Raw genomic sequence first — 18,852 nt, 5'->3', positions numbered from 1 at the left:
TTGGCCATCACTATTTAAAGACGCATATTTATTTTGCAAATCCTGTGATCGTTGTTAGAGAACATGTAATTTGGGACCTAGAAATCAAATGCCACAATTTCCTATTCTTATAGTTGAGATTTTTTATGTTTGGGGCATTGATTTTATGGGACCATTTCCTTCATTGTTTGGTAATCTCTATATTGTTCTTGCAGTTGATTATGTTTCAAAATGGGTGGAAGCAAAAGCCACCCGAACTGACGATTCTAAGGTTGTGGTAGAGTAACATCTTTGCAAGGTTTGGAACACCAAAAACAATTATCAGCGACCGATGCACTCACTTTTGTAACAGGTCAGTAGATGTCCTCTTTCGAAAGTACAACATCACTCACAAGGTGTCTACATCCTACCATCCACAAACTAGTGGGCAAGCTGAGGTGTCTAATAGGGAAGTGAAATCAATCATTGAAAAGACAATTAATTCGAATAGAAAGGACTAGAGTTTACGGCTTGATGATGCACTTTGGGCATATAGGACCACATACAAAACTCCTATTGGTATGTCACCCTACAGGTTGGTATATGATAAGACTTGTCATCTTCCAGTGGAACTTGAATATAAAGCATGGTGGGCTGTGAAACAATGTAACTTGGAACTAGACGCCGCCGGCCAACACAAAAAGCTCCAATTGCAAGAATTAGAGGAAAAGACTAAGGCTTTTCATGATAATCAGATCTTGAGAAAGAATTTTGAAGTTGGACAAAGAGTTTTGCTATTCCATTTTCGCCTTAAGTTGTTTCCAGGTAAGTTACGTTCTCGATGGGTTGGGCCTTTTGTTGTTATTAATGTTTTTCTTCATGGTGCTGTTGAGATCAGGAGCTTAAAGATAGCTAAAGAGTTTAAGGTTAATGGTCATAGGTTGAAGCCTTACTATGAAAAATTTCAGACACTCAATGTAGATGAGGCTCCATTTTATGAACCTGCGTATGTTGATGAGTGAAACTTGATAACCATGTTAGGCTGAGGACAATAAACCAAGCGCTTATTGAGAGGCAACCCAATGGCTGGAGAAAAGATTTTGAGAGCACGCCATAACACATTTGATCTTTCTCCCTCTCATTCTCATTTACTTTACCCACTTTATGTTGAATTTTGTTTGTGTGTCTCATCTCATTTCCCGATGTTTAATTCTGTCTTTTGTTAGCTTAGGCTTACATTGAAGACAATGTAAGAATTAAGTGTGGGGGGGTGGATTTCGAACTTAGTTTTTGTTGCTTTGTCTTTATCTTTTTACCAAAAAAAAAAACATTGTTTTAAATATTAGCCAATGATAAGAATTTGATCGACAATGAATATGGTTCTTAGAAAGAGTTGAATATTACCTTAGTTTATACTTGATTCCTGTGTTGATTTCCTTTTAATTGAGATTCTTTAAACCATGAGCACTAATATCAATTCTTTCATAGTTTTGACTTAGAATTTGAGATTGATGCAGCTTGAGTTGAGAATTTTAGATTGAGTAAATGATTATTTGTCTTGAATCTTATCTCCACAATATAGTGTCGTATACACAGGCACTATAGTCAGAAATAGCTACTTATAACCCTTAAGAGTGAAGCTATCCTTGAGTAATTTGGGCCTATGTACCACTAGTATGTAGAGGATAATCTACCATGAGAAGAAGGTTAAAAAAAAAACAAAAACAAAAAAAAAGAAAAAAAATCAAAAGAAAATGCACGCAAATGCCTGTGAGTGAAAAAAAAAAATTGGAGATCAAGATGATAAGATTAGTTTGACCTATTTTTTTCTTTGTCAAGGCAAAGGCTGTTGATATTGAAGATTTTGGGAATGAATTTTGATTGAATTGATTCACACACACACTAGGAGAATTAAAAGAGAGATGAGATTAACTATTGAATTGAAGTTAGAACTTCGATAATATTTGAAATTTTCTTTGAGCTATATGACTTATGCAATCTTTAAGGCTAGTTTTATTTTAAAGTCTTTTGTTTTTTTTTTCTACTATTAAAAAAATGATATTTGTGGGTATTATCGCTGAAGCCCTCACGAGACTATAACTCGTCCACTAGGGCCACCTAGGGGTTTAAAGGCTTGTTGCATACGCTAAATGCAATCGTGATTTCCTACGAAAGTGGACTAGTTTATGTTTTCTTTTTATTTTATTTTTATTCTAGGTTTGCTCGAGGACGAGCAAAGGGTAAGTGTGGGAGAATTTGATAAGTGCATATTTTTCATATATTTTGCTATTAATTTCTCCATCTTTTTCTTGTTTTGGTCTTAAATACTCTAGTTATTTTAGTTATTTTAGTTAATTTTTAATTTAGTAAATTATATTTTTATTGTGTTAATTTTTATCTTAGTTTTTTTTTATTTTGTTATTTTAAGTATATTATGAGATTGAAGAGAAATTAAATCGGAGCATTCAAGAAATAAATCTAATTAAGAGAATCAGAATAGGAAAAGAATTGAAAATTAGGAGATAAAAGTGCACAAGAGATCAAGAATTAGAAAATGAAAGTAAAAAAGGAAGCCAAGCCAATTACAAGCTAAGCCATCACATGGAGCTAAAATTGGAAAAAGGAGATTGCCATCCAGCACGTGAGAGGAAGAAAAAAATAAAGCCTTTTGGCTTTAAGCATGACCAATCAAAAGAGTTTGTGAATGAAGACGAAAAAGGAAGCAAATATTTTGCATGACAATTTAAATGGCAAGCACGTTATGAAGTGGCGGTTTTGGCTTGGATTTAATTCTTTCCATGCAAGGATTTAAAAAGCCACAATTGAAGCATTATATAAGGGCCAAGCGGAAGCAACACAAGGGGGGATATTCGGCAGCCACACATACAAAACAATTTGCAGCCGCAAAAGAGAAGAAAAAAATCAGTAGTCGAAGGGAATTGAAGAAAAAGGCAGCTGCTTGAATTAATTTTCATGATTGGTTTTATCAATTCTCTTATTCCCAATTTAATTATGTTAGGCTAGATTTTCTATTTGGTTGAGGGTGAATTCAAAACCCCAAACATATCATATGATAGAATTGATATATTATGTGCATGTTTGGTGGTGGTGAATGATCCTTTAACCAAAGTTTTCATCATTATTATTTGTTTTTCCTTTAATTAGAGTTTTTATTAAATTTTTGTTTTCATAGTTTAATTTCTTTATTTCTTACTATTTAGTTAAAAATTCAAAAACTCTCCTTTTATTTATAATTGGCATTTTCTTTAATTAGATTAATTTATATTAATTATTTCTATTATTATTATTTTATTTTAAGTCTTGCTTGAGAGTCGATAATAAATATAACTAACATAGTCTCTGTGGGATCGATCCTTATTCGTTCTGTACTAATTATTTATATTAGTAGTAAGATTTTAAATTTGGTGCACCCTAACGACACTACCACATAATAATCAAATCACTGGTTTTATTGATTTTATTATTGAATGATTATCAGTTGGTTCATCTAATAAAATTTTTTGAATTGATAAGATGAATGATATTTGAATCGATTCACATGGATGAGAATGTGTTTGATTCTCATTCTTACAATTCTTGAAATATATATTGGATTTGTTATAAAATCGTACTTCACAATAGGGACTCATATGAGGATAAATTTTAAATAATATATATATTTTTTTCTATAATACCGGAGATTGTAGTAGTGTAATTTTTCATTATTTAGCTACTATTCTTGCTGATTAGCATGAAAGAAAGGACTTTAAATGCTGCAAAACTAATAATGGAATATTCGACATATAGAAGTGAGTTGGTAAATTCAAGAGCAGCTAACGAGAGATTTAGATTGTGAAATAAATACACATATGTATGCTCTCTTCTGTCGTATTCTTATCATGTTTATATCTATTTTTCATATCGAGTGGAAGTATATATATACATTCGCAGAGTTGAGGCTTTAAAATTGAGATGCACATATAACAAACTAAGCGATGTGCAAGCCATCTACTCGTTCACAAAAAAAAAAGTAATATGCAAGTGAAATCAGCAGACCTGAAAATGGGTGTAAACTTATCTAGAATAAAAATGTTAAAAAAAGAAGAAGATATCTAGAGTTTTGCTAGATTATTAATGTGACATTTAAGCAATATGCAAGTGATCTATTCATAGTAAAGTGCACAGTTAGTAATCTAAAATCTTTTGAAATTGCGATATAATTTGTACGATACTTAACGTGTCACTTATTAATTGATGTTACATAAGTATTATTAACAACTACTAAGCATTTAACGGTTCTTGATTGACGCTCTATTAATTAGGATAGAAATTCTGTATTTTAACTTTTTATGTCGACTGTCATTTGATTTTCGGTTTCCATTTAATTTGAATTTCATTTGTGACTTGAGGAATGTTTGAATTTGGAACCAAGACTTTTCATGCTCTTTGTTCGTGATCCTTAAAATGAAATCACTAATAATTTATTACATTCTTTATCTCATTGTCCCTTTCTTTCTTTCTTTATTATTTTTTTATCTCATGTCTTTGTTTTTTGACCTTTTGCTTCCAAGTATCTTTATGCATTTCTTTTGCCACCAAAATTTTATTCTTTTTTTTTTTTTTTTTTCAGTTAGTCGGTTCTATTCTTTTCATCTTTTACTACTAAAAAATTGAGAAACGCTGATATTAAATTTTTGATACTAAATAAAAAAAATCGGCATTTGATAACCTAAATAATTTTTAACCCCTTTTATATATAAGTGTCAGTAATTGTTGATATTATAATATCATAATTAAGTATTGATACTAATTAAACAGGTATTTTAATTTTAATTTTAATTTTTTAATTTCCCTAAACCTAAACGGTGTCGTTCTTATTGCTAAAATGCTATCACGATAAATTAAACACTAGGAACTTTTTAGCTTCTCATTTCCCTCTCCTTCCAAAATCGATTTCCCCCTCTGTCTACTGAAACCCTAAATCTAAAATCAACTAACCAAACAAGACCCTCAATCCAAACCCACAGTTTCACCAAACCCTAAATCGAATTTGTTGAAGAACACAAAATTACACTCACTGCAGGTTCTGTCTGCGCCATTTGCTGCAGATTTCTTCTCCACCGCGCACTACAATCTCTCTTATCTGCAGCGCATTGAAGCTACTGTCCTTCGCTGTGCGCCGAAGTTTCTGTTTTCCACCAAGAATATATGGAAATGGTTTTTGATATGGTAAACAGGTAAAGCCAACCGCCTAATTTTGATTCCCAATTTCCTAATATATTCCAAGTAATACAAAAGCGGCCAAACAATACGTGTAAAATTTTTTTTTGACAAATATTTTGGATTCTTAAAAGAAAGATTTTGTACCTTCTAGATTTTGAGAGAGAGATTTTCCATTCTCAATTTTATTTCGATTTTTATCTCGAGATTTATGTAAATTTTCTTCCTTTCTAGGTTTATATAATGTTTAAGTCGCAGTTAAGTTCATATTCCAGCGCTTTAAATGGAAAATTATATACACTGGACTGCTCAAAATAATATCCAACTCTTTTAGTAAGCAATTATTAGTAGATTTAATAAAATTAATTTAGTTTTAGATTTCATAAACTATTTCTAATTTAAGAAGAAGTTTCAATTCTGCACTGGACCGAAGTCCTTCTCTCTAAAAGTTCTAATTGTTTCACTGTTCCTTAATTCTCCAAACCCTAAATCCTTCAATGCATGTAGATGATTTTCCATGATTATCCTATCGATCATATGTGGATTCAGTTTATTTCTAATTTAATAGGATAACTTATGTCCTTACTTATGTTTGGTACAATTTGATACATAATTGACATTTATAGTGGGCGCTCTTTTGTAAGCCATATTTGTCTTTTCATTTTTGTGTATTGTTTGGCTGTTGATTAGATGTTTCTCATGTAATTAGTTGCTCAAATTACAATTTTTTTCTTATGAAATTCAATTGCTTTTGTTCTGAATAGAATGAAAGACATTTGATGAACATTTTTGGTGCAGTTTAATTGAATTTTCTGGAAACACAGGGCTATTTTTCTGCAACCGAGCTACTGCTCATTGAATTGGGAAGTCACCTACTTCTATCAAAACTTTCCAGCTCATTCGATCTAGGTGTAGCTCCTGATTTTTGTGCACAATATTTTCAGCTTCTGTGGGGTAATTTTTTTTAAATATCTATAATTTCTAGTTTGAGTTCAATGCTTTAGGCTGATTTGAGAAAATTATTAATTAGTAAACAACAATTTGTTTTTTGGGTTTAAGAGTTTGATATAGATTTTGCATTATATGCTATGCATTGTTAAGTTAGCTTGTCAAGTAAGTTCTGGCTTCCTTGTTCAGAGTTTCTCTTCATATATTTACTTAAATTTTATAGTTCCTATCTATTCTTGCCTTTTTTTCTAGTGCTAGATAATTATTGTTAGTGGATGTTTGTACTTGATACTTGGATTTTTATTACTTTGCCTTTTATATAGCACTCAGTGATTGTATAAATGTTATATGGGTTAGCATTGGTGGGTGAATGCTAAGTTTTTGCTGAATGATTGTTGGAAAGGGATAAAGTAATGTTATTGATTCAAGACTGTATGTAGCGGGAACATAAAATGTTTGCTAATCTGGCTTCCACTTTTACGTGGTTGATATTAGAATTTTGTTCCCATTGTAGGATCTACAAATAGAATATATATGTAATCTATTTAGAATGGAAGCTAAACTGAACTTTCTTGGGGATAATCGACTTAGTTGATTGTGGATGAGTTTCAATTTCTAAAGCTTAAATCAGGATATAATATAAGCATAAGGAAACATATTTGTTTTACTTATCCTGTATTTAAAGTTAAGGGGTTTAGCTACCTGTCAGCTGGTGTTATATTTTGGCGTGAATGTTTAGGTATGAATTGGCAAAAGAATGTTATAATGATGATGATGCAATGTTATCTATCTTTCAGTTATGGAAGGGTGTAATGGAGGAGTTAAAAATTCATGATTTATTTGCAAAGTATAGTTTCGATTCTTGCCCAGTTAGGCCTTTTTGTTGAAAGTATGAAACTCATGGAATGTGTATGACACTGTATTATATATTTGTTATGCATTTACTTGATTTTCCAGTAACTTAATTGTCATTTTTTTCAATGCAGGTAGTAGCAACAACCACAATCTTGACTTGAGCCTTGGAATTTCTCTGTGTTCCAGTGCTAGTGGCCTTATTCATCACATTCATTGTGATGACTCTAAACTGCCCAACAAAGAAAGACCAGTGGCTAAATTACCTATGCTTTTCTCAGTGAGGCTAGTAACTACCCTTTTTGCTTATTCTTTATACACTTTCGATTTAACAAATTGATAGCTCTCAGTTTAAATTAATTTTTTTTTTCAGTTAATAATTATGCACAAATAATTTGTTAATTTAGTTTCATACCATTTAGATTTAGTAGTTGTGTACAAACTACAATTTTAAAGAAATTAGGAAATAATGTAGATTGCAGCATGTAAATTTTATAATTTTTTTCGTAAGCTTTTAGCTTGTTTGCTACTTGTCAATGCATTGTTTAATATATTCCTGGACCTTGTGGAGCATGCCATATGTTTTTCCATGCAATATATTGCACTTACAAGCTAGTTTAAGATATGCCTGCAACATGCTTAACTAAATAACTGAGAGAAATTCGGTTCAGCAGAGCATCTTCTTTTCTTGATATATTGATAAGGCTCTGTCTAAAGAATTGAATCATCCATGTTTTATTTCTAATTGCTTCATTCCTTCTACCCTTGGAATTGCACTTTCCATTCAATACAGTTACATCATGTGTGTGGACTATGGTGATGGGTTCAGTTCTCTAATGGTGAAGTTGTAATTGTGTAAGTAATACTTTAGTTAATTTTTTTTTTGTTTTAATTATATTTTCTAATAATTTTTTTTTATTATTATTATTAGTTAACAAAATATATTGTTATTGATTACTGGATCTAGTTCTACCAAGTATACAAATAACTATAGTTTTTTTATTGTTTATGTCTTGAATGGTGCAGGATGACTTGCAATAAACTAAAGCATGTATATGGGTCAAAACTAAATAATCAGAGCAAATGTCAAATTGGAACACGGAAACAATAATAGAAGACTTCATTTTGATTATCGAGAGAAAGAATCCGCAGAAGCAATAAACATGTGTTGGAAGATTGTGCTGTTACTATATCAGTTTATAAATTATTTGTAGTTGGTAAATGATGTAATAAGTTTCAAACAATGTAATAATTTTTAAATTGTTCATTGCAATGTAATAGTTTTCATGTGTGGGTGAATGTAAATTCCAATTCAAATGCCAATTGCAAATTTTCAATTTCTATTATATTGATTTTTATTTTTTTAAAAAAATTTTTCTCAAATAAGCATTGATACCAAAGTATCGTTATATTTGTTATGCCTTTGTATCAGTATTTGTTTGATGCCATAGACTCGTTGTTGATGTGACGTACAAGCATCAACATTTTTTTGATACTATGGTGACATAGATTTACTGACACAAAAAATTGTGGAAGTAAATTTGTTGCACCGTAATCAGTGACATTAAACTCGATGTCAGTTAAATGAGTTCCTAATATCAAAATAGTATCAGAGAATGTCATTTTTTGACTAGTGTTTATGCATTTCTTTTGCCTAAAGTTTCCTCTCATTATCTTTCCGTGAGCAACCGAATAACAGAGAAAAGAATAGAATAATATTTTAGAGTCAAGAATTTGATGAATTTTATTTTCTTTTTTAGGAAAAATTATTTTGATCTTTTTATTTGTAAAAGCGACATACTGAAAAAGGACACCTACACTCCCCAGGTTTAGATAAATGATTATAAAGATCCCCAAATTTTCAATAAGAGATACCATGACCCCTTTTTTGACCATAATGTCCTCTGACTTTATAAATAAAAAAACCTAAAATATAATAATAAATGGAAATATGGCATTAAAATAAATGTAATAATATTTACGTTTCAAAATAATTTTAATATTTAAAAATATTTTTATATTTTTCAATCTATTAGACCTATTTTATTATATTAAAGTAATTCTGAATAATAGATAGAAACATAATATTCAAATAATAAATTAAAATTATTTTGCATATTATGTAAAAGTTAATTTTAATTTTATTAATAGGGAGATTTTTTAATTGTAAAATCTATTTAATCCAAAGATTTATTTAAAATCTTTATAATATTACAAATATATTATTAAAATAAATATAATAATTTAAAATTTAAAAATTATTTTAAATGTCAAAAATAATTTAATATTATTAGTCTACTAGATAGATTATATTATTTATATTAAATTTTTTAATTAAAAATCTTTCAAATCAATTATCAAATTACTATATTCAAACGATATTATGGGCCAAAAAGGGTCTTGGTGTCCCTTTTTCAAAACTTGGGATTTTTATGAGTATTTTTCTAAACTTTGGGGGTGTAGGTGTCATTTATTCTATTATCATATTAGTAATATAAAAGTGGAAGTTGATAATATTTTTTTTTTACTTATTTAAGTATATATATCACCCGTTGTTGAAATTTATGTGATATTATCATCAGGTACTTTAGTGTGACGTAGCAAAATAAGGTTGTATTTGCACTCAAAAGGGTGCACGTGTCACTTGGACATTAATCAATGACATTTGTTTCTTAAAAAAGAAAATTATTCAAATTCATTATAGCGTTTTTTTTTCTTTTAATTCGTCATTACTTTCCAAAGGATCACTAAGAATCTCTTCTTCCTACATTTTTTTCTTAAATTTCTTAAAGGTTTTCAAAATGAAAATATAAAAAGGACATTGTAGGTACCACAACTTAACTCTGGATGAGTCCCAATATTGTGGCAGTAAAAAGAAAAAAAAATTATACTTTACTTTTTTAGAAAATCATAAACAAAGGATATAATTTTGCATTTGTTTCATTTGAGTCCTTGTTGTGTTTTCAAGTTCTGGTAAAAAACATTTTAATGAAAAAAACCATGTTAAAATATGAAGTGCGCATTGTAAATATTAGTTGTACATATTACTTACTGAGTAAAACTGATTAACTATCTTACCAAATACATATAGTAATGACTATATCTTTTTCTAAATTTAATATAAAGGTATCGTGCATGTAAATGTTAGTTGTAAATCCTATTAAAATGTTATTATATTAAGTGTTTGTTGGAAATATTAGTTACGAAGTAAAAGTGATTATCCTACTAAATATTTATGCGTTCTTTCTCCAATTTAGTGTAGGTGCATCATGCACGCCGCGCGACAGACACACATGAAATGCAAATTATGCAACCCAAGAGGGGTGAATTGAGATTTTAAAACTTAAGATAAACAAACCACACAACAATTCAATCTATTGCCTTAATGAAATCAAAAACAATAATTTAATAAAGAATAATAATAAAAGAGTAAGAGAAGAGAGAGAAACATAATGATTTTTACGTGGTTCGACAATCCCCGCCTACGTCCACGCCTCCAAGCCAACCAAGCTAGATGATTTCACTATCCAAGCCTCCCAAAGCTTCAAGTTCTTTACAATTGACTTCCAAGGTATTAATAAACCTTTACAACTAAGAGATTATCTCACAATCTCTTCACTGAAGTGTTTTTCACACTTATACACTCACAAATTTGATGAGAAAATAAAGATTACAAAAAAGAAACTCTCTTTAAGAATGAAGTTTTACTATAACGACTAGTTTTTGGGATTTAGCTATAAAAACTCAACTCCAACTTCAATTTTAAGACTTTTGCAAGCATAAAAAAGTGCATACAACATATATTAAGCTTTAACTTTCTATAATTATACTACGGCCCAAATGTCATAAAACTTTACAAATAGGTCCAATTTTAGAATTTCTAAATAATACTTTTTGTTTCCAAAGCTTTATGAAATTGTGATATGACCCAATACATAATAATATTTTTCAAGGAAGTCCTTTTCAAAATTTAACAAAATACTTATAAATTTTGAAGTTCTCAAAACGTTTTCAATTTAGTGCAAAATTTGGAAATATGAAAATTTTCTCTGGCGGCTAGTTGCTAGTAGAGGTGGCAAAAATACCCGCTCGGTCCGGACCTGGACCGTACCCGGGTGTTGTGGGCCGAGTATTACTCGGCCCGGGTACGAAGCCAGGTCGGTCTTGGGCATCACTTGATAAACCCGGAACCCGGATTTTATTAAAAAAATATTATAAAATATATATTATTTTAAATATTTATATTTATTTGACTCATTTATTATACATATATAAAGTTTTAAACACTTAAAGTTTATATTTTCATGTCAAATTTTATTGAAATAAATTTAAAACTTATAAAATTACTAAAAAATAAAAAATATATATACATATAATATTAAAAAATATAAAATTCGGGTACCCGGATTAAAACCCGGACCGGACCCGAACCCGGACCGGTTGCATCTGGGCAGGGTCCGATCATTGCAATACCCGGACCCGGCCCGAGGTTTTGCCATCCCTAGTTGCTAGCCCCCAGGTAGTTAGTTGCTAACTCTCTGTTCGTTTCAATATTTATAGTCTGGCCCTCAAACTTTTAGAAATTATAGTATGACCCAAAATGTTTCAAATATTTGCAAATAAGTGCAACTCCAGAATTCAAAATAATACATATTAAAATCAAAGATTGCAAAACTTTTTCATTTTAGCCCACATCTTGAAAAATAACTAACTTCATAAAATACTTAGCTTATACTTGTAAAGCATTTGATTTATGAAAAAAAAAGATTTATTAAACAAAATTTTGAGTTTCTCAAATGCTAAACTATACATTTATTAAATCATACCGGTTTTACAAGAATTGTCATAATAATGAGTCTGTTGATCTCTAAACTTTATTCTTGATCGTGCCGTTGTCCGTTGAGAGTCTTGAACTTGATTTCACATGATTCACTTCATCATAAATATTATCCTTTAAGAACTAGTGAAATGTGAAATACAGTATTTTTCAAATCACTTTAGACATATTTTTGTTATTATCAAAATTATATTATGTGTAGCCGTTTAGGTTAACAATCTCTCCCTTTTTGATGATGATAAACATCTCATGTATTTTGACATTTATACTCCCCCTTAATACATGACATATGTGACTCAACATGTAAAATAAATTTAAAACAAACTCCCCCTGAATATATGATTTATAAAAATTTGTAAGCTCCCTCTTAATGTTTCAAAACCATACACAAAGACTTCAAGATCAAAATATGTATTACCTGTCTCTAGGAATTCAAAATACACTACTTCTCCCCCTTCGTCATCAAAATTACTATAAATCCATACTTAGAAAAAAAAACCACTCAATGATTAATCAAGAAACATATAAAAATTATGCATGCAATTAACCAAAGAGTTATAACATCCTTAGAATCCAGAAAACATCATCTAAACATAAAATATCCAAATACCAAATAACAAGCATCCTCAATCCATAATCAAAACAACAATGCATATGAAAAATGTAGTGCAGAATAAAACTAAGAACTAAAATCAAGATGAAGATGGTGGATGTGGCAAATGGGTTAATATAAACTTCGGATTGTTTATATGATGCTCCTTGCACCTTTTGGCTACTTGTTTTCCCTTGGATTTTTCACCACCAACTATTATTGAAAACAAGAACAAGCTTAAATACCCAAATTCGGATTTTCAAGATTTTGTATGAAATGGAAGTGTTTGAGCCAATAAAATTGATACTAGAGATGATTTAATGCAATATATGGTATTAATTTGATCAAAGATGAGCTAAAAATGACTTGACATGGAGGAGAAAGAAATGAGCAAGCTTAGATTTTAATTTTGAGATTTGGAGAAACAAGTGATGATATGATGTTTGGAGGATGGATAATGATTTTGATGAGTGATTTTGGCATAAAAATGATTGAGAAATGAATAAAATTTGAGAAGAAATAGAGGTGAGGTGAACGGTTAAGAGAGAGAGTGAAGAAAGCATGAAAAAGAGGGGGGGGGGGAATCCCTTAAACCCGTGACCAAGCGGTTAGCCGCCTATTTTCTGCCCTTCTGCATAATGTTTGCTTTCCGACTAATTTTGATCAATCCCAAGGTCATTTCGTGATCTCAAAACATCTGAAAGGCCATTTTAATGCTCGAATCATAATTATAAACATTCAAGAGATGATTAATTCAAACATATAATTCATCCATCATGCATATATTTTACACAATCATGAAACATATAAGCATTTAAAAATTAATAAATCAAACACATCACTCATCTATCATGCTTTAATACTTCATAAACATAAAAAAATCTCAATCAATTAATTTTTAATAGTCTCAATAACATGATTATAGATATTAATGTGAGAGTTTTATTATCCTAAGTTCATGTCGAATTTTTGAAAAATATTCTTCACAAAGAGGTTTTGTAAAAATATCGGCAAATTGTTTTTCCATAGAGATAAATTCTAATACAATATCTCCCTTTTGAACATGATCTCTCAAGAAATGATGTCTAATCTCTATATGTTTTGTTCTAGAGTGCTAAATGAGATTCTTTGATAGATTCATAGCACTCGTGTTATCACACTTGATAGGAATTTGTTCAAGATTAATGTCATAATCTCTAAGTGTTTGTTTCATCCAAAAGGCTTGTGCACAACAACTACCTGCAGCATTATATTCTGCCTCAGTGGTTGAGAGCGCAATCGAATTTTATTTCTTACTAAACCAGACCTAGGAAATGGCAAGTTCCACTAGTACTTTTCCTATCGACCTTGTAACCGACAAAATCGGCATATGAATAACAAGTTAAATCTATATGGGTTCCTCTAGGATACTAAAAGATAAGATCTATGGTTCCACTCAAATAATGAAAAATTCTTTTAATAGCAGGAAAATGAGATTCCTTTGGACATGATTGAAATCTTGCACACAAACATACACTAAACATGATATCGGGTCTACTTGCGGTTAAGTAAAGTAAAGAGCTGATCATACCTCGATACATTTTAATATCAACCTCTTTACCTTTTTAATCTTTGTCAATCTTGATTGTTGTACTCATTAGAGTGCTCTTGGTCTTTGAGTCATCAATGCCAAATCTCTTGAATAAATCTTTGACATATTTAGCTTGGTTGATGACGATTCTCTCATTGTTTTGTTTGATTTGAAGTCCAAGGAAATTCTCCTATCATGCTCATTTCAAATTCCTTACTCATTCAAGATGAAAACTCCTTGCACAAAGACTCATTAGTAGAACCAAAAATAATATCATCAACATAAATTTGAACAATAAGTATATCTTGGTTCTTATACTTAACAAAGAGAGTGATATCCGCTTTTCCCATTGAAAAACCGTTATCCAACAAGAAATTCTTAAGCCTATCATACCATGCTCTAGGTGCTTGTTTTAAGCCATACAATACTTTAGACAACTTATACACATGATTTGGAAACTTTTCATTTTCAAAACCAGGGGGTTGTTTCACATAAACTTCTTCTACAATATAACCATTTAGGAAAGCACTTTTGACATCCATGTGATATAAAATGAAATCTTTATGACATGCGAATGCTAACAACATTCTAATAGATTCTAATCTAGCTATAGGTGCAAATGGTTCATCAAAATCAATTCTTTCTTCTTGGTTGTATCCTTGAGCCACTAATCTATCTTTATTCCCTACAACCACACCGAATTCATCCATTTTATTTCTAAATACCTATTTAGTGCCTATAATGCATTGATGTTCCGGTTTAGGAACTAATTCCCATACTTTATTTCTCTCAAATTGATTTAACTTCTCTTGCATTGCCATAATCCAATATTCAACATTTTCCGCATCAGCAAAGGATTTTGGTTCAATTTGAGAAATAAATGCAGCATGCTCACAAGTATTTCTTAATGATGATCTAGTGGTAACACCTCTTGAAGGATCACCTAAAATTAAATCCTTAGGATGAAAGCAAACATACCTCCACTCCTTAGGGAGTGTTTGAGAAGTATCTTATTGTTGCTCCATATTTGTTTGTTCTTCTTGTCTATCCTCTTGATTTTCTTGTGGTGCATTCTCTTATTTATCTTTTGATGATTCTTCTTGTAACTCTCCATCTGCATCATCATTAACAATTACTTTCTCCACAGAGTAGGGGTTAGATTCATCAAACATAACATGCATTGACCCTTCAACAACCATAGTTCTTTTATTATACACTCTATAAGTTTTGCCTGTATTTGAATAACCATGAAAGATACCAACATCAGATTTTGAATCAAATTTACTAAGATTTTCTTTTGTGTTCAAAATAAAATATATGCATCCAAAAACTTTGAAATAACCAATGTTGGGTTTTCTGTCTTTCCAAAGCTCATAGAGAGCTTTATTGAGATGAGGTCTAATCAACACCCGATTTAAAACATAACAAGCGGTGTTGACGGCTTTGGCCCACAAATATTTTGGTAAAACATTCTCATTTAACATGGTCTTAACCATTTCTTGAATAGACCTATTCTTTCTCTTAACAACTCCATTTTGTTGTGGAGTCCTAGGTGATGGATATTGATGTTCAATGCCAAAATCATTACAAAAATTCTCAAATGCATGATTTTCAAATTCTCCGCCATGATCACTTCTAATACAAGAAATAACATATCCCTTTTCATTTTAAACCTTTTTACAGAAAACTCTAAATGCATCAAGGATATCATCCTTATTAGCTAAGAACAATACCCATGTGTATTTAGAATAATCATCCACAATTACAAATGCATAATATTTTCCATTTAAACTAGCATATCGAGAAGGTCCAAACAAATCAATGTGATGTAATTAAAGTGGTTTTGAAGTAAAGACATGATTCTTGTTTTTGAAAGAAGTTTTGATTTGTTTTCCAAATTGGCAAGCTTCACAAATTCTATCATTTTAAAAACTGGTTTTTAAAAGACATTTAACCAAATCATTTTTCGAAATTTTTGAAATCAAATCCATACTTGCATGACCTAGTCTTCTATGCCATAACCATCCATCATCATGCGATGCCGAGAAACATTTGTCAATAGTAGATGCACAATCTATATTAATGGTGTAAACATTAACACATCTATTTCCTACAAAAAAAATCTTGCCATCACATGCATTCTCAATAACACATTTTGATTTATCAAATATAACTCTATATCCTTTATCACATAATTGACTAATACTAATCAAGTTGTGTTTCAAATTTTCAACCAAACATACATTTTTAATTAGTGTTGAGGAAATTTTACTGACATTATCAATTCCGAGAATCTTTCCCTTTGAATTGTCTCCAAAGGAAACATCTCCACTGTTTTCGATTTTGGTGAAACTTGAAAATCATGTATAGTTTCCGGTTATATGCCTTGAACAACCACTGTCCAAGTACCATTTATTATTCTTCTTCTTCAAGCCCTGTAGAGAAAATCTCAAGTCGTAGGTGCCCAAACCTTTTTGAGTCCTTAAGTGTTAGCTATGGTTCCTTTTGGAACACAAATACATTTTATTCCATAATATGTGTTTCTTTTAACAGGACATCTAAACTTCATGTGACCATTTTGATTACAATAGTAGCATTCTACTTGATTGTTAATGGATGTACTCTTTACAAAGTAGTTCTTATAATACTTTTGTTTCAAATTAGGCTTATAACCAAGTCCTCCTTTATCAAACACACATTTTGTGAATTAAGCAAGTTATCCAACATCTTTTGCCCATTTGTAAATTTTAAGACAATATCATTAAGTTCAATATTCTTTTTCTTAAGCATTTCATTTTACTTTTTCAAATCATCTACATGTGGCTCTAAATGCCCATGTGAAGTGCTTGGTTTATCATTTGATAATGCAACTCTATTATGCAAAGTTTTATTTTCTAATTCTAAGCATGCAATCTTTACACTTAGAGATTCATTTTCATTTGTGAGCTCTACAACTTTCTTTTTAAGACATACAACTCATCATAAGTAAAAAGATCATTTACCTCATCAAGTTCATCATCATCTCCTATTGCCATAAGTGCTAGGTTTGACACTTCTTGCGAATCTTGTTCATTACTTGATTCTTCATCGCTATCATCCTAAATAGCCACCATGGCTTTCTTCTTGAGTTTGTTGAGAAGTTGGCACTCCGATCTTATATGGCCAGGCTTCTTGCATTCATAGCACATAATTATTTCATTCTTCTCCTTTTGGTTCTTGAGGTTTCTAAATTTTCCTCACTCATTGGTTTTCTTGAAAATTATTTTGAATCTCCTCGCTAGCATAGTCATCTCCTCATCATCCGGCTCACTTTTCCCACTACTCTCATATTTTAAAGCTTTGAGAGCAATGCTTTTCTTCTTCTCCCCATTGCCTTTTTTCGTTGCCAAGTCTTCCTCATAAGAAATAAGAGAACAATTAAATCATCAATAGGTAAGGTATTTAAATCTTTGGCTTCCTCAATGGCAGTTCTTTTAGGTCTCCATTCTTTTGGAAGTGACCTAATAATTTTCTTAACTTTCTCACTATTCGAAAAAGTTTTTCTTATGGCTCCTAGAGTGTTCACCATGTCCGTAAATCTTATATACATAGAATATACACTCATTTTTTTTTCCATTTGAAATAATTCATATTGTCGAGTGTATCTACTAATTTTAGACTCTTTAACTTGATTTGTTCCTTTATAGACAACTTCAAGTTTGTTCCATATTTCTTGAGCACTCTCACAACTCGACACTTTATGAAACTCTTTCTTATCTAGAGCAAAAAATAAAGCATTCATTGCCTTGGAGTTTAAAAATATCTTTTTCTTTTCTAACTCACTATATTGACTTGAAGGTTTTGGAATATCATCTCCTACTCCATTTTTAGTCATAGGTATGAATTGACCGTAAAAAAAAAAAAAACTTCCCAAATTTCATAATCTAAAGCTTGTAAATAAATTCTCATCCTAGTTTTTCAATATGGGTAGTCATTACCGTCAAAGAATGGTGGTCTAGTTGTGGATTGTCCTGCCCTAAAAGTTGAGTCATTTTGGGTTACCATGGATCTTCTACTCTAAATGGTAAAGTCCTAATAAGAGAATCAAGCTCTGATACCAAATGAAATGCAAGTTATGCAACCCAAAAAGGATGATGAATTGAGATTTTAAAACTTAAGCTAAACAAACCACATAACAATTCGATCTATTGCCTTATTGAAATAAAAAATAATAAATTTAATAAAGCACAATAATGAAAGAGTAAGGGAAGAGAGAGCAAACACAATGATTTTTACGTGGTTCGACAATCCCCACCTACGTCCATGCCTACAAGCCAACCAAGCTCGAAGATTTCACTATCCAAGCCTCCCTAGGCTTCAAGTTCTTTACAATTGACTTCTAAGGTGTTAATAAACCTTTACAACTAAGAGATTATCTCACAATCTCTTCACTCAAGTGTTTCTCACACTTATACACTCACAAATTTGATGAGAAAATAAAGATTACAAAAAAGAAACTCTCTTTAAGAGTGGAATTTTACTATAACGACTAGTTTTTGAGATTTAGCTATAAAACCTCAATTCCAACTTCAATTTTAAGACTTTTGCAAGTATAAAAAAGTGCATACAACATCTATTGAGCTTTAACTTTTTATAATTATATTACGGCCTAAAATGTCATAAAACTTTACAAACATGTCCAATTTTAGAATTTCTAAATAATACTTTTTTTTTCAAAACTTCATGAAATTGTGATATGACCCAATACATAATAATATTTTTCAAAGAAGTCCTTTTTAAAATTTAACAAAATACTTATAAATTTTAAAGTTCTCAAAATCTTTTCAATTTAGTCCAAAATTTGGAAATATGAAATTTTCCTCCGGTGGCTAGCCA

At 30.6% G+C, this 18,852-nt stretch overlaps 2 long non-coding RNA genes across 2 annotated transcripts; both read left to right on the top strand.

The window, feature by feature from the left end:
* The first annotated feature begins 4,858 nt into the window (after nucleotides 1-4,858).
* LOC112097434 lies at nucleotides 4,859-7,263 on the top strand. Its single transcript, XR_002904967.1, has 3 exons — nucleotides 4,859-5,195; nucleotides 6,003-6,132; nucleotides 7,113-7,263. It is a non-coding gene; the product is annotated as an uncharacterized LOC112097434 (long non-coding RNA).
* Nucleotides 7,264-7,771: 508 nt separating this feature from the next.
* LOC112097433 lies at nucleotides 7,772-8,295 on the top strand. The gene is made up of 2 exons (XR_002904966.1): nucleotides 7,772-7,833; nucleotides 8,005-8,295. It is a non-coding gene; the product is annotated as an uncharacterized LOC112097433 (long non-coding RNA).
* The last annotated feature ends 10,557 nt before the right edge of the window (nucleotides 8,296-18,852 follow it).

This window comes from Citrus clementina, unplaced genomic scaffold (genome assembly GCF_000493195.1).
Source record: "Citrus clementina cultivar Clemenules unplaced genomic scaffold, Citrus_clementina_v1.0 scaffold_6, whole genome shotgun sequence".
Classification (NCBI taxonomy): Eukaryota; Viridiplantae; Streptophyta; class Magnoliopsida; order Sapindales; family Rutaceae; genus Citrus; species Citrus x clementina.
The sequence above is the reverse complement of the archived record's forward strand: the minus strand, read 5'-3'. Positions and strand labels throughout refer to the sequence as shown.